This window comes from Panthera uncia, assembly GCF_023721935.1.
Source record: "Panthera uncia isolate 11264 chromosome D3 unlocalized genomic scaffold, Puncia_PCG_1.0 HiC_scaffold_8, whole genome shotgun sequence".
NCBI lineage: Eukaryota > Metazoa > Chordata > Mammalia > Carnivora > Felidae > Panthera > Panthera uncia.
In genome coordinates this window covers 9008914-9023743 of record NW_026057586.1, presented here as the reverse complement: position 1 = coordinate 9023743, position 14830 = coordinate 9008914, and the positions used below count along the sequence as shown (strand labels likewise).

Genomic DNA, 14830 nt, shown 5'->3' with positions numbered 1-14830 from the left:
ACCAATACATCCAAAGTATTGTCATTTTAGCATATCAATATTAAACATTGATGAGATATCTTACATTCATTTTTCATACTAGTCGAAATCCAATGCATATCTCATTTCATCCGTTCAGTAACTACTAGTCGCACTGTGTATTCAACAGCCAGTTCTAGAGCGTCAGTTGCACAAAAGTTGACCCTATCTTGTGCTAAAGGAGTCAAATTTTGTATTCCCATTTCAGTCAGTTATTGGCTCTAACATGCCCTTAGAGAGTTCGCAAGAGTAGCCTGGAAGGTGCAGTGGCTCCTATTTGGTTGGGGGTAATTCTCAAGAGAAGGTGTCATCTGTGAGTTTTGCTATCTGGGGGGTGGCTGCACCTGCCATAAAGAGGACCTAGGCATCCAACAAAGTATTCACCATAGTCCCTAGCACTGCTCACATACACTTGCTTCTCACGTCAAGTTCTTTCAGTGGAGGCTATGACTCTCTAGGATTCTAGTTGTTTCCATTTTCTGGGATAACTGCAAGAGGAGAGTAGAGGGGCCAGTGACAGCCTCTGCTGCAGAGTTGGCCCCAGTATTATAGTTTATACTCCAGGGGGTCAAGCCAGCTTTCGTAAACATTCATGGATGACCCAGTGAGATGCACCTTTCTTGAGTAGGCATGATTGAACCAGGGATTACATTTCTTCTTCACAAGAGACCCTAATGTCACTAAATAGAATCCACCTGCAATGCAATCCAGGAAATAGCAGAAATACGGGGCTCTAAGGGGAAGTAGGAATGAAGAGGTTTCGAATATGGTGAACTGAAGAGAATTGCACGACAAACAAGACTGGGAACAGGATTTCCAGAGTTGAAATGTCTCAACTTTTCAGGAAGGCAGGTATGTTCTATTTATGGCCATCCTGAAGAAAGAGAAAGAACCCCTATCCAGAATTTAGTCCACATGTTAAGAGTGATGACACCATATACATGCAGAACAGATGGGAAAAGTTTACCACTCACATAACAAGGAGGCTCTGTAGTAGTTCCAAAAATGGCTTGAGAGAGCAGGGGACGGAGACTGGCCAATGAGGGTAAGGCAAAGCAGTGGTTCCTACAGGTGGTTTGAAGGTCCCATTGGTGTCAAAGAACGGAGCATCTGGGCCTTCTTACCTGCTTTTCCAGGTATTGGGTAGGAGGTAAAGGGGGGAGGGGAGAGATTTAAAATGGCCAGCAATGAGAGCTCAAAGCTGGAGTCAGGCTATGTATTTGTTTGCTAGAACCTGCTACAACAAATGACCATAAACAAAGGGCTTAAAATGAAAGGAATGTATTGTCTCACAGTTCCAGAGACTGGAAATCTAATATCAAGATGTCTGCAGGGTTGGTTTCTTCTGGAAGCTTTGAGGGAAAATCAGTTTCATGCTTCTTTCCTAGCTTCTGGTGATGGCTGGCAGTTCTTGGCACACTCCCCAGCTGATGGATGCCTCACTCCAATCTCTGCCTCTGCCCTCACAGCGTGTCCTGCCTGCACATCTGTCTCCTCTTGTAAGGACACCAGTCCTGTTGGATCAAAGATCCATCCTACTCTAGTATAACCTCCTCTTAACTTGAATTTTAATTACTTTTGCAAAGACTCTATTTCCTAGTAAGGTCACATTCACAGATATCAGGGATTAGAATTTAAGCTTGTTTTTTTGGACATACAATTCAACCCTCAACAGACCACTAAATTCCATATGCCACTCTTTGACAGAAGAGATTTGTGCCTGGATATCAGGTAAAGATAACAGCAGAATTAACTTCTTGATGGCTAATTTCTCCTTACTGTTAAGTTTAAGCTAATTGGTCATGGACCACTGTCACAGATTGATGGGTGTTCTGGGAGGGCTGAAAGCAGTAATATTCTCCATCTACTTTTCTTCCCTGAAAGCCATTGAGTTTCTCCTGAGATCTTTGGCATCACTAATTATTGGTAATATGAACAAAATGTTGCCTACTCAACTGCTTTAGGGGCTGCAGATTACTTTGCTTTCTAAATTTGCTGGGTGTTGGGACAGTGTAGTGATAATCTTTGGACTCTTTAGAAAAGAGACTGTAGGATTAAGGATACTTACAACTGGTCTATAATAGCTCCATCTTTATTTCTAGAGATGCCTGGATGTCTGGCTTTGACTCTTGGCCAAGATAAGGGTAGTAAAATTGATAATGTGTGCTGTTCAAATTCTGACCCTTAGGGCCAGTTTGTTTGCTTCTGATTTCCAACTAGCACAATGGTTTAGACAACCCGGTCTGACTATGTGATCAGAGGTACATTAAAAATCTCCCTCGGAACTTCTGCTTTGAGCTGCCCAGAAGCCTACAGTCAAACACACACCTTGGTGGTTCAGTCCAGAGATTGTGTCAGTTTGCCAACAAGTACCCTGGGGAGTTAGCACCTAGATGTCTTTCAAAACCTCCTTGCTTTCTTGTACTCCATTTTCTTTCTCTTAATGAATCATATCCTTGTAAATAAGTGCCTCGTGTAAGTGAGCAGTGTGGAGTCATGTCTTTTCAGGTATCTGGTCTTTTGAAATCTTTGCAGAGGCTGATCGAAGACTTGAGATTGGCACAGCTTTTGAGGCCTGAAGGCACTTTAGTGCTTTCAGGAAGCGATTCTCCAGCCTGCTTCTGCTGAAAGAACCTCAGATCTTCCCAGTGAGTAAACATCTTGTTTTAGCTGAGACTGAGCAGAAAAACAAAAAAAAAAAAAAAAAAAAAAAAAAAAACAACTGGGGAGAAACAAAATTAATTTCTTTGAATTTCTGTAAGTACAAGACATTTTTATGGAGTTTTAATTGTTTTGGATTTGAAGTGTTTGACCTTGAAAACTTTTAGCATTTGCATTTAGTTCATCCTGGGAATCTTATTAATAAGAAACCGTCTTCAATATGTGGAGCAGTTCTGTATTGTAGGGCTTTTATTATGAGAGTACCTTTATGAAACTTATTATTGGAATATCTTGTTGATGTCATTTAGTCTCCTTGAAGGTCTTCTGATAGGCTCTGGTGAATTACTTACTGAATACAATCTGCATAGGAAATAGAATGGAAAAGTAATTTTCAGTCTTGGTGGAACACTCATCTTGGACTTAGTATCTTCTTGTGCCTGATTTCAGATCATTATAAAACAAATTCAACACTGATATCTATTGGACTGTGAAGGTTTTGTAACACACCTGAAAATGGGCATTCCTCTCATGAGAGTTGGGGTTTATGTTCGCTCCTCTTAAATTTGGACCTTTTTTAGTGATTTTGTGTGTAAAGAGTAGAATGCAGCAGAAGTCAAGTCCCTAAATCTTGGGTCTGGATCAGAAAAAGCCATGGAGCTTCCATCTGGTTCTCTCAGGACACTTGTTTTGGAGCCTTGAGCAACTATGTAAGAACTCCACCCACACTGAGATGTCCAAGATATGAAGAATCCCAGAGCATGTGGATTGGCCATGTATAATGCTCCAGCCAAGGGCACCAGCTGAGGTCTTGTGCAATAGCTTCAACCTAGTATGAGTTATTGGCATGTTTGTGAAGACTCCTCCTCCAGTTGATTGTCCACCTGTCCACCCCCAGCTGTCACATTGAAGGCCCAGAGAAACTGGAGCAGAGACAGGACACTCACACTGCATCATTCTATAAATACTGAACAGTTGTTGGTGTGTGCTGTGTTTCAAAGGATTAGCAACTGTAAGCAGCAAGTCAACTCAGAAGTCTTAATGATGGAGCAGTAGCTGGCATTAGGTATACAACCTAAGGGCGCCCAGGGGCTCAGTCCGTTGAGCGTCTGACGTCAGCTCAGGTCACGATCTCACAGTCTTGAGTTTGAGCCCCACGTCGGGCTCTGTGCTGACGGCTTCAAGCCTGGAGCCTGCTTCGGATTCCGTGACCCCCTCTCTCTCGGCCCCTCCCCTGCTCTCACTCTGTCTCTCTCTCTCTCAAAAATAAACAAACATTAAAAAAATGATGTACAACCTATTGAAAACTGAAGCAGGAAACTCTGATTGACATTTGGTTTCCTTCCTCGACAAGAACCGTCAAAACCTGATTGACCATGGGGTTGGCCCAGTGGGTTAAGGGCGTGAAAAGTTGAGCAAAGCTGGGGACATACCTATCCTTACCCCCTTCTGAGTCAGGAGGAGAGGTACCATCACCATTCTCGGATCTTCTATCTTTTCAGTGACTCCCTCAGAGGTGGGGAAGGAGTGATGTTCTTGTTGGAGATTTGAGAAGAAATGGGATATTTGTTGCAGCTCATATCCTCTGTTTTCCTCTTTGGAAGCCAGCCTGACCAGAGGCAGCACACATTTCCTGCTCCTTTGGCCATGGCCTACGCTTACGGGGCCAGGAGAGCACGTAGTGTTCTGGCTTCTTCTGCGACTAGGACTAAGTCTCCAGGTCACATAGCTTATCCCCTACTGCCCCCCACTTCTGTGTGCTATCTCCCACACAGAAGATGATGTTTTGTCCTCCAAAGGTCTTATTCCTGACTTAATTTTTATTTTGTTCAGAACTCAGGTAGGGGTGAGGAGTGGCACGTATTGGGCTTTCTTAAGATGCTAAGACAATTCCTCTGTGTATATCATACACTCAGTCATATTATTTATGCTGTCATGAGAGCTACTAACACAGGACAGAGTAAACCTTTGATGTTTTTACTAACTTAGAGCAAATTAATATATATATATAATATATATTTATATATATCATATATAAATCGTATCATATATAAATATATCCTATATATATCATATATAAATATATATGATAAATATATATATTTATGATGTGACATCTTGTCCTAATCCTTAGAAATGGAGTCCAGATGCTTGGAAACCAGTCTGTCAAGATATTACTACCATACTAAGAGCTTCTTCAAAATAACTGAACTTTGTGTAATTTCTGGACCCATAGAGTTACCTTACTTTAACTCTTTGTGAATATAATTCACCACTTGAAGAAGTGATAAGACATTTAGAAATTACTAAAGAGATACTTTAAGTGTTTTCCTCTGAGAATCCTATTCTATCATAAAGAAGTTTCAAAGGGCTATTGGATGATTTGTTTTGTTTTGTTTTTTCAGAAAACAATCCTATACAATGTGATATGCTTCTTTTCTAATCCAAACCATCCTGGGATTGCACAGAGGAATGACAAAGTCCCTGGTCATAAAATTTCTGAGGAACACTGATGCCTTTGGAACTAGCAATCACCCAATCTTCTTGTTCTTAAGAAAAATACAATCTTGAAACATTTACTTCTGTAGGCAGAAATTTCTTTCTGAAATTCTTTTTCTGAGTTTTTGGTTTAATACTCCAGTCTTGTGAATATTAGCCCTTAAATTAGCTGCTTATTTTTTCTCTTCAGTCCCATAAAATCTACCATTACAATGGTAATGTAAATACCATTACAAGGTTTTCAATTTTTTTAAAAAGTCAATTATTGTTATGTTTGGTTCTGCCCTAAAGTTTAACCTTAAATAACTTATATCAGCTTTACTGAGGAATAACTGATATACTGAAAAGAAATGAACATATTTAATATGTACAATTTAATGAGTTTGGACATAGACAAATGCCCATGATATGAGCACCATGATTAAAGGAAGAGATATATCCATATCTCTCAGTTTCCCCTGTTCCACCATGTTTTGTTGTTGTTTTTAGTGTTAAGGACACTTAACATGAGATCTTCCCTCTTATGAATTTTGGAGGGCACAATAGTACACTGTCAACTATAGGCACTATGTTGTACAGCAGATCTTTAGAGCTTATTCATCTTGCATAACTGAAACTATATCCATTGAACAGTTCCCCACTTCTCCCAGCCCCCGTCCCCTGGAAACTGCCATTCTATTCTTTGCTCCTATGAGTTTGACTATTTTAGATACCTCCTCGAAGTGGGATCATGCAGTATTTGTCCTTCTGTGACTGGCTTATGTCATTTAGCATAATGTCCTCCAGATCCATCCTTGTTGACTGAACATTTTACTTAAATTTTATGTACTTCAGTCTGAAAATTGTCCTTGAATTGTCTTGTCTTTCATAAGCTGCGCTAGCCATTTTCCCCCCCCAAAGCACAAGCAATTCTGAAGTGCCACATTATTGATATCAGTCAAGGGCCAGCAGTCTTCAAAGGGGGTAATTTGAGTGGTTTAAAGAGAAATTGCAAAGGTTTTGTCAAGGTATAATGGACCCAACAAGAGATAATGTGTGATTCAGGAACAAACCAATCACAGTGGAGTGGCATTCCCACTCACAGTTAGACGGAGGAAAGGGAGGGGTTACACAGGACCCAAAGGAAAGTAGCTTAGTGGAGGAGACTTCATGAAAGGAACTGTGGTCATCGGTGGAAGGTCACATAGCCAACATGTGCTGACTCCGCCGCCAGGGGAAACTGGGGACATCAATGGTTTCTGGCTTCCCAGCTTCGACTCATGCTTCTTATTGAATGAACCCGACAGGAAGCCAGAGAGCAAGTTAGTTTGATGTAGACCATGAATGTCAGTTTCCTGAGACACAGAGCAGGTAGAATGGAGACAGGGGAAGCGAGAGGGGGAAATGTCTAGCACAACTGTCAAAGATCCCATGAGAAATATTCACTTTTCAACTTTCCAGATTTTAATTTTATTCGGTCTTTTACTCAGCAAATAACTACTGAGTGCCTAATGATGAGATAGAGGCTGTGAATCAGGAGGAAAAAGACAGTGTATGTGTTCAGGGGTTCTATGGTTTAGTGAGGGAGTGAGGATACAAAAAGGAAAATTATAATACAGGGAAATACACCTTAAAAAATCAACCTTTTTGTAAAAGCAGGTCCACCTCTACTGAGGTGCTCAGCACTGCTTTGGAGGAGTAGATGGAACATGAGGACAGGTTTTCTGGAGGATATGCCTGTGATGGAACCGGTAGGAACCGGGACTTATCTGTGTGAAGGGTGTGAAGAAGCATACTCCAGGCGGTTGAGAAACATGCAGTTGCTCAGAAACCTTAAGTAGCGTGCAGCTTTACAGGAATATTTTGGCAGAGACAGCTCTCTATTTCTTTACTAACAACTTTTGTCGCTGTCATGGTGCACCGTGTGCTGGAAATGCATGCATACGCACACACACGCACATGCCTCCCAGGTTTACTTTCAGCTAAGTGGGTCCTTGATATCAGCCGAGACGGTCATAAGAGGTAGGCTCTGAAAGATTAATGAGATAAGTCATGCATTCAACAGTAACCAGAAATAACAGATGTAATCACGGGAGAACTCTAGGTGTTGGAACTCTCAAATACAGAATATGAGAAATATAAGTACAAAATGTTTAAAGTAATAAAGGATGCATTTAAAGCCATGGTTATACAGTGAGGGATTTGAACAGAAAAGGTTGAAAACGAACATTCAAATGGAACGTCTATAATTGAAATTTAAATAGCCATTCATATAAAAACTCCGTGAACAGGTTGAATAGCAGATTAGACACAGTTGGCAAAATGATCTGTGAACTCAGGGCTCAGAACCATGTACACATAATGGTAAGAAGATAAACCTGAGAGAGAGGCAAGGAGATAGGAAACATGTAGTAATGACTAATTGGAGTGCTAGAGGAATGGAGAAGAGACAATTGTTAAAGAATTGCAGAGTATTTACAGAAAAATTAAAAAGAGAAATCCATAATCCAAGGAGCAGAATATAATTTTTTACTGTGGGAAAATACATATATAATTAAATTCACCACTTTAACTGTTTTAAAGTGGCATTGGATACATTTACCATGTTGTATTAGAGTAGTAAAACATCCTAGTAAGGCTCTGAAAATGTCATTTTAAAGTTTGTATAAGATTTACAAGGAGGGGTGCCTGGGTAGCTCACTCGATTAAGTGTCTGACTCTGGACGTCGGCTCAGGTCATGATCTCAAGGTTTAGGAGTTTGAGCCCTGCGTCAGACTCTGTGCTGACAGTGCAGAGTCTGCTTGGGATTCTCTCTCTCCATCTCTCTCTGCCCCTCCCCTGGTCTCCCTCTCTCTGCCTCTCTCAAAAGAAATAAATAAACTTAAAAAAAAGATTTAGAAAGAATAATGTGATAGTAATATAGTTATATAATGTAAATAGTTGTTTACAGTCATTTAAAACTTTAAACAAAGAGCAAAATTAATGTTACACGTATTCAGGTTTATTCTCACAAAACACAATATTTTAACAAAGAGAAATTAATTACCATAAAAAAGATGCACAAGCATCTTTAAAATCATTATTCTAGTATGTTGAATTGGGAATTCCATTTGAGATTCAAGTTATAATTATTATACTTGTCTATAATTTTAAGAATAAATAAAAATTAAAATGGTGGTACTTACTTACCTAATCACTTATTTTGGGAGACTGACATTTTTATGACTCTTTTTGTGGTTTGCCAATCATCAATATGCAATTTAAACTATCAGGCTAATTTATTACAGCTGGTAACCACAATTGAGCGCGTTACAAATCCATACTGTATTGGGCTTCTACAGTGATTTATAATCTGAGGAGGAAGACATTTTTTTTAAGGTTCATTTATATATTCTGAGGAAGAGGGTGTGTGCATGCACAGGGGAGGGGCAGTGAGAAGGAGAGAGAGAATCCTTAGCAGTCAGTGCAAAGCCCCATGCGGGGCTCGAACCCACGAACTGAGAGATCATAATCTGAACCTAAACTAAAGTCAGACACTTAACTGACCAAGCCACCCAGGCGCCCTGAGAAGAAAGACTTTAAAGAATGAAGTTGTTGATTTTCCATTGCATGATGGGGCAAGGGCCCCGTTTCCTGCTTAAAGGACTATTCTTAAGCCAGCAAAGATGGATTTTATTATCACAGGAACAAGAGTTGCTCCCCTGATGGGAGCTTTCTCCAGGGGCTATTCAGCTACAAAATTCACTTTTGGTCTCACCAAACTCATGCTCTCTTTCTGGAAAAGGACGAGCATCTAGTGAAAAGCACTTAAGAAAACCTTCCTATACCTGAGCATTTACAATCATGGCATTATTCTCTGTCTCTTATCCAGAGTCATGAAACTGAATGTCTTCTTGGTCTCCTATTCTCTTTTGTTACTGATTACCTTACTTTGGACACGGCCAACTTTTATAAATTATTTGGCAGGTGGCTACTAAATGAAAGTATGAATGAAAGAACTTGGCTAAAAAAGCAAAAACAAAAGTTCAATGAGGGGAGGTTTGGTGTTTTTATTAAATGCAAGGTAAATATGCTTAAATGATTTATTTTTCCTGCTTTAAAATGTCATGTTGTCTGTACTCTCAGAGTCGATGAATATAATTGTATATATTAACATTCATTTCTGGCTTAATGTAATTAATATTCATTATATTAATAATATGCAATGAACATATGAGACACAGTGTTATTATTCCCGGGTAGCTTTCAAGCTTAAGGGGGAAATGTGCCTAAAGAATTCATTAGAATCACCATAACATGCAATAGAGGTGATTAGAGAGGCATAATTTTAATTGGGATAAAGAGAAATTAGGTAAAATTTAAAGATGGACTTGATAAGTATGTTTTTCATACACACAGAGGGGATGAAAGGTATAGTCGAGTGGGGGGAGAGGAACCAAGGGCAAAGGTGTGCGAAGTTTGATATGTGTTAATATCAAATAGAGAATAACGTACACTAGGCAAACTGTAAGTCAGAAATGAGGATGAGTCAAGGGTAAGTAAGTTCACTGAGGAAAGAATATGTGTTCTCATTGGGAAATTAAGTAATTAAGTGTCTTTAGAGCATAAGGAATTGGAAGAGGGTGGTGAGAGCTGTCACTAAAACCAACATTACATGAGATGTTGAGGACGTTGGACTTGACTTGATAAATAATGGAGAACCATTGAAGGTTTTTAAGCAAGAGAATAACCGGTAAGGCTTACGTTATCACTAGATTGCTGTGGAGCAGTATGTACATGAATTTATTGGGGTTAGTACCAGAGTGAGTTCAGTACCCGATATGGGAAAAAATGAAGTTGAGTTCTTACCTCACATCTTAAAAAAATTCCAGGTAGATTACAGGTATTCATAAAGAAGCCAAACTTCAAACAAACAGACAAAACCAACCAAACAAACAAAAATAAACTAAAACTAAGATTCTTTTAGTAGATGTTGTATCTGTACAGAAGGGTAGGATTTCTTAAACAAGACATAAAAATCTCCAATCAAAAAGAAAATATTGATAAATGTATTCCACATTTTCAATAATTAAAAAGTTGACAGCACCCTGTACTAGTCAACTCAGTAGTGACTTAAACAAGCATTTTGCTTTCACAGTTCTGGAGGGTGGAAAGTACAACATAAAGGTGCAGGCTGATTCAGTTCCCCAATGAGGGCTCTCTTTCTGGCTTGCAGATGGCCACCTTCTCCCCATTTTCTTACAGTTCAGAGAGAGCGCAAGCAAGTTCCTGGTGTCTTTCTTCTAAAGGCACGAATCCCATCATAAGGGTCCCACCTAATGATTTCATCTAAATCTAATGACTTCCCAAAGGCTCCATTTCCAAATGTTATTATACTGAGGGCTAGGGCTTCCATATATGGTTTTTGGGGGAATGCAATTGAGTCCATAGCACACCCTGTTTTCTGTTTTTTGCCTCTCACTCTCTCTGTCCCTACACTTGCTCCTGGAATCATCCCCCGATCTAACTGCCCCCCAAACTTTTGTCTCAGACTCTGTTTTTAACAGGAACCCAGACTAAGGAGTTGGCATTGGAAATCAGACTGAGGATGGGATTGAGGATCTCAATGGCCAATAGGCAAGAAGACTGTGGCGAGTGGTAAGTGAAACCTGTGAGTCCATGAGAGGCAAGTTCTGTTCTGGGAACTGACAGGAGTTATGGCTGCGGTGCTGCAGGGCTGAGACCAAGAACTGAGGCTGGAGAAGTAGAATGGGGTTAGATTATGCTGGTCCTTGCAGGACATCTGGAACAGTTTGGTCTTTCTCCTAAAGCAAACGGGAAAGCAGTGACATATTTTAAGCTGTGGAAACAATATGGTCATATTCGCATTGAACATATCAGCATGATGGACAGACTAGAAAGGGGGGTAGATGGTTATGAGTGGGTGTCGGACAATGAGTGTAGAGGCTATTGCACTAGTACAGGTGAGAGGGTGAGAGTTTGGACTAGGAGATTGAAAGCAAAGACCATAGGAAGCTTCCTGGAATTTTAAACAGAACATTTCTGCATTTAATGGAGGATTTGACCAGTTGACTATAGTGGCATCTCTGAGTACTCCTTTGAATGACTGTCTGATAATTTCACCAAAAGAAAAAAAAGTCTTGTTAAAACTCACGATTTCCTCAATTTTCTTTACTTTTCAATCTATTCGGTACAATACAAGGAAGCAATTCTCATATTTTCCCATTCCAAACAGTAGCTGTCTGTTTAACAGGCAACTCAGTGGCATCAACACTAAAACAGCTGGGGATCAGCCAATGTAGGCCAGTCTAGGCTAGGCTGTTCTGTGGTTTCTGCTCCAATATGCGGGTCTAGCTGGGCTCAGACCCCCTCGGGGGCGGGGCTCAGGTACGATCCAGGAGGAATTCTGAGGTGTAAGCTCCAGCTGTAGCAGCTATCTAGGGAAAGCCCTTTCCATGACAATGCCAGAAGCTCAAGGGAAATAGCTCATACATCTGAGACTTAAAACTGTCAAGGTGCTGCTTCTCCACATATTCCACTGGGCAAAGCAAGTTGCATGGTGAAGACCAGTCCAAGGAGATTGGGGGAAATGTACTCCACCTCCACGAAGCCAACACAGGGTTGGGGAAGCATACTCCTACTTCAGAAGAGGGGAGAATTGTGGCTAATAATTCAACCTGTTGTAAAAACTAAAGTACATCATTTTCTCCGCAACCAAACCTGGAAGCTTTTTGACAATTCCTTTCACCCCAGTCCTTCCCCAACTACTGAGTCAGAAGTAGTTCTTTTGCGTCTACATTGCTCTTAAAGCGATGGTTATTTTTTCTTTTTTTACAAGGAAGCCTATGTCATTTTGTAAGGCTTTTCTCAAGTGCAAAATTGTAGTGACATTTGGGAAACCAAATAAATTTTGATTCATAAGGCCCAGGCTTTGTAGAAAGCAGAAAGGATTTTCTGTAATTTTTAAAAGTCCAGTTTTAAAAATTATGAGCCAAGCCCAGAGTATTGAATGTAGTTTTATACTACCAAAGGAAAAATATTTGATATTATAAAATACTTATTGCTTTACCATGAATGAAAGAAAAAGTTGAGTCAGTAGGTTAGAAGGGAGGGTTCTGAAGGGACCTAACTGGTGTCAGTGCTGGTAGGTTAAGAAAGTTAAGTGGGGAAGTGATAGATTTGGAGGATCCATAGGTCGGATTTAATGCCTGACCTTTCAGATTTGTGCCAAGAGGAAAAACATAAAATCTGTTTAAATTATCAATGGCTAAAGGATGGTGTTTTGTCCAATGGGCCTGAAGTTAGCCTTGTAGAATTTGATATACTCCAGGGTGGAGTGGTCAAAGTAGACAAGAGTGCCCAAGCATTCTAAAGGGGAGAAATCTTTAGAAGACACCTTGAGTCAGAATGAGAAAAGGTCGAATGTATGACAAGTGAGGATGGGACTAATGATACCTGTAGCAGGTGCCACTTCTAAATGCCTAAAATCATCCGGGATGTGGAATGTCAGGGTACAAGATAGTGATGACTAGAGAGGGCTCAAGGGTGAGGTGTTCACCTTCCCATTCAGATGAATGCAAGTCACATGCCCTTGATGACTGGCTCTTTACCCCTGAACCCTGGGAGATAACTCCTATTTAAAAAAAGGAAAGGAGAAGGAGGTTTGAAGAAATCTTGAATACATTTTTTAATGGTTGTGTCACATGGGGCGAGCTTGAAAAACAGGGGTGATGGGAGCGCTTTCTCTGCAGAATGATGAGGTGTTATCAGGGGAGCTCTGCAGACAGGTAGCTGTGAACACATCTACCAACAGAATACATTTTCAATCTGAAAGTGACTGTTACCTTAAATTGCGAAAAATCAGAGCCTTCTGCCCTCAGTGAAAATAAGGGTCAAAATTGAGGTCACCTAGAAGTTGAACTGATTCATCAAAACGACGGAAATTTGCATTTTTGCACGTATGAGTTATTAGTGTGAAATATAAACACACACATATCATTTTGAAATAAGAACTCTCAAGATGCTTAATTCTTAAATGTCTGGTTAGAGTCTCTTAAGGCAAATTGGTCTCTTCTGTTTTGTAATGTTGTAGAATTGTTGTTTTACCTGCAGTTGTTTTGATATTTATTGTTCCAGTTCTACATATGTGACAGGTTAGAGATTAAGTAAAAAAACACAATCCAATGTAATGAGCAGAATAAAATTCTTCTCCGCTGATTTTGGCCAAAGATCCAAGAGTTCTTGACTGCAAATTTGAACGCACCGGCCTATCAAAGTCACAGACCACCAGAGCCTTGTACACAATCTAGTACCATTCAACAGAATGTAGACTTGTTCACTCAAATGGATTTATTTTACTATTTTTTGTTGCCAGCAAAAGGTGAAATGGAAAGTTTGAAATATGCCTGAAAATCTGGTCAGCATCAGCAGCCAAACCAGATAATTAGGACAAAGCCATACTCAGCACCATATTCTTAGAATTTGTAGAGTACAAATTATCTGCAGCTGTGAATAACTTCTACTATTTAAGCAATGGGTAAAAATTTTACTTTTTGACCCGAACTGTCTGGCTTGGCTCTCTCCATAGGCATTATGGCCAACTTTCCATTTTGCTTTGTACTTTACAGGCGTGGGCAAAATCTGGACAGTTAAGAAGCTGAGTAATTTTTTCTTAATTTGGTAAAATAAAGCAAAACTACTTAGCAGGTCATTTATTATTCATTGCTATATACTATCTCTTGATAAATGGTTTAAATAATCAAAGTATTAATTTTATGTTTATTTATAAATTGAGATTTAGAAATAATTTGTCTAGTCCAAGGAAAGAAGGAATGTTAACACTGGAGTATAGCCAGATTTTTCTTGGTCATTATAAACAAACTAATTAAAAGAATAGGTTTAATATTTTTGGGGGGAGAACTAGCTGGTACACATTCCTGGAGAGTTCGATAGTTTTACAGAAAAATTTCTGAAGAAAGGAATACAAAGGAGATGCAAAATACATTAACATTTTTTCAATAGAGAAAGAGACCGAACTAGTAGGAGTCTGGAAAAGGGAGTTAAAGCTTTTTGGTAAGTGGGAAAGGGCAATTGGACATTACAGAGTTATGATTCCTGGGATATGGACCATGAAAGGTGGAATCTAAAAGAAAAATTGCAAAGTGAAGGAAAGGACTGAATGAATATCAGCACGTGCTCAAAGAATATGTCATTAGCTATAAGAGCTTCTTCCAAAGTAATATAGTTTTGTTTTTGGAAGTAATCTCTTCATAACTAGAAAAAAAAAAGCCAAAACAAATGAATCAGATTGAGTTTCTCCCTTAAAATTTTGAACCTGGTCCTTGCTTTCAGTGTTAGAGGATATCTACAGCTGTAAATAATTTACACTCCAAAAGTTACAAGAATGAGACTGAGTGAAATACGAGCAATTCTGGAGAAGAGCCAGAGAGAAAGGGAAGGTTAATTCGATACGTCCTACAGTATCCAAGAAGTTAGTTTACTTAATATGTGGTGAAGAGCAGATAAAATTTATCCAAAATAAGTTTTTAAAGTTAATCTACTGTATTCTAATTTTGTCCATAATACTTTCATATAAATATATCTACTGAACTTGTAGAAAGTTAAGTGACTAAAAACCTTTGCTATATAGCATCCTAATATAAATTTATTTTAATA

The 14830-nt window shown here is 39.4% G+C and overlaps 1 protein-coding gene across 1 annotated transcript in view; it reads left to right on the top strand.

Annotated features, from left to right (window-relative positions):
- The first annotated feature begins 2182 nt into the window (after positions 1 to 2182).
- CCDC102B (coiled-coil domain containing 102B) overlaps positions 2183 to 14830 on the top strand; it is a 161497-nt gene continuing 148849 nt past the window's right edge. Inside the window, 2 exon segments of the mRNA XM_049619641.1 lie at positions 2183 to 2666; positions 10686 to 10792. The gene's annotated coding sequence lies outside the window, so the exon portion shown is untranslated.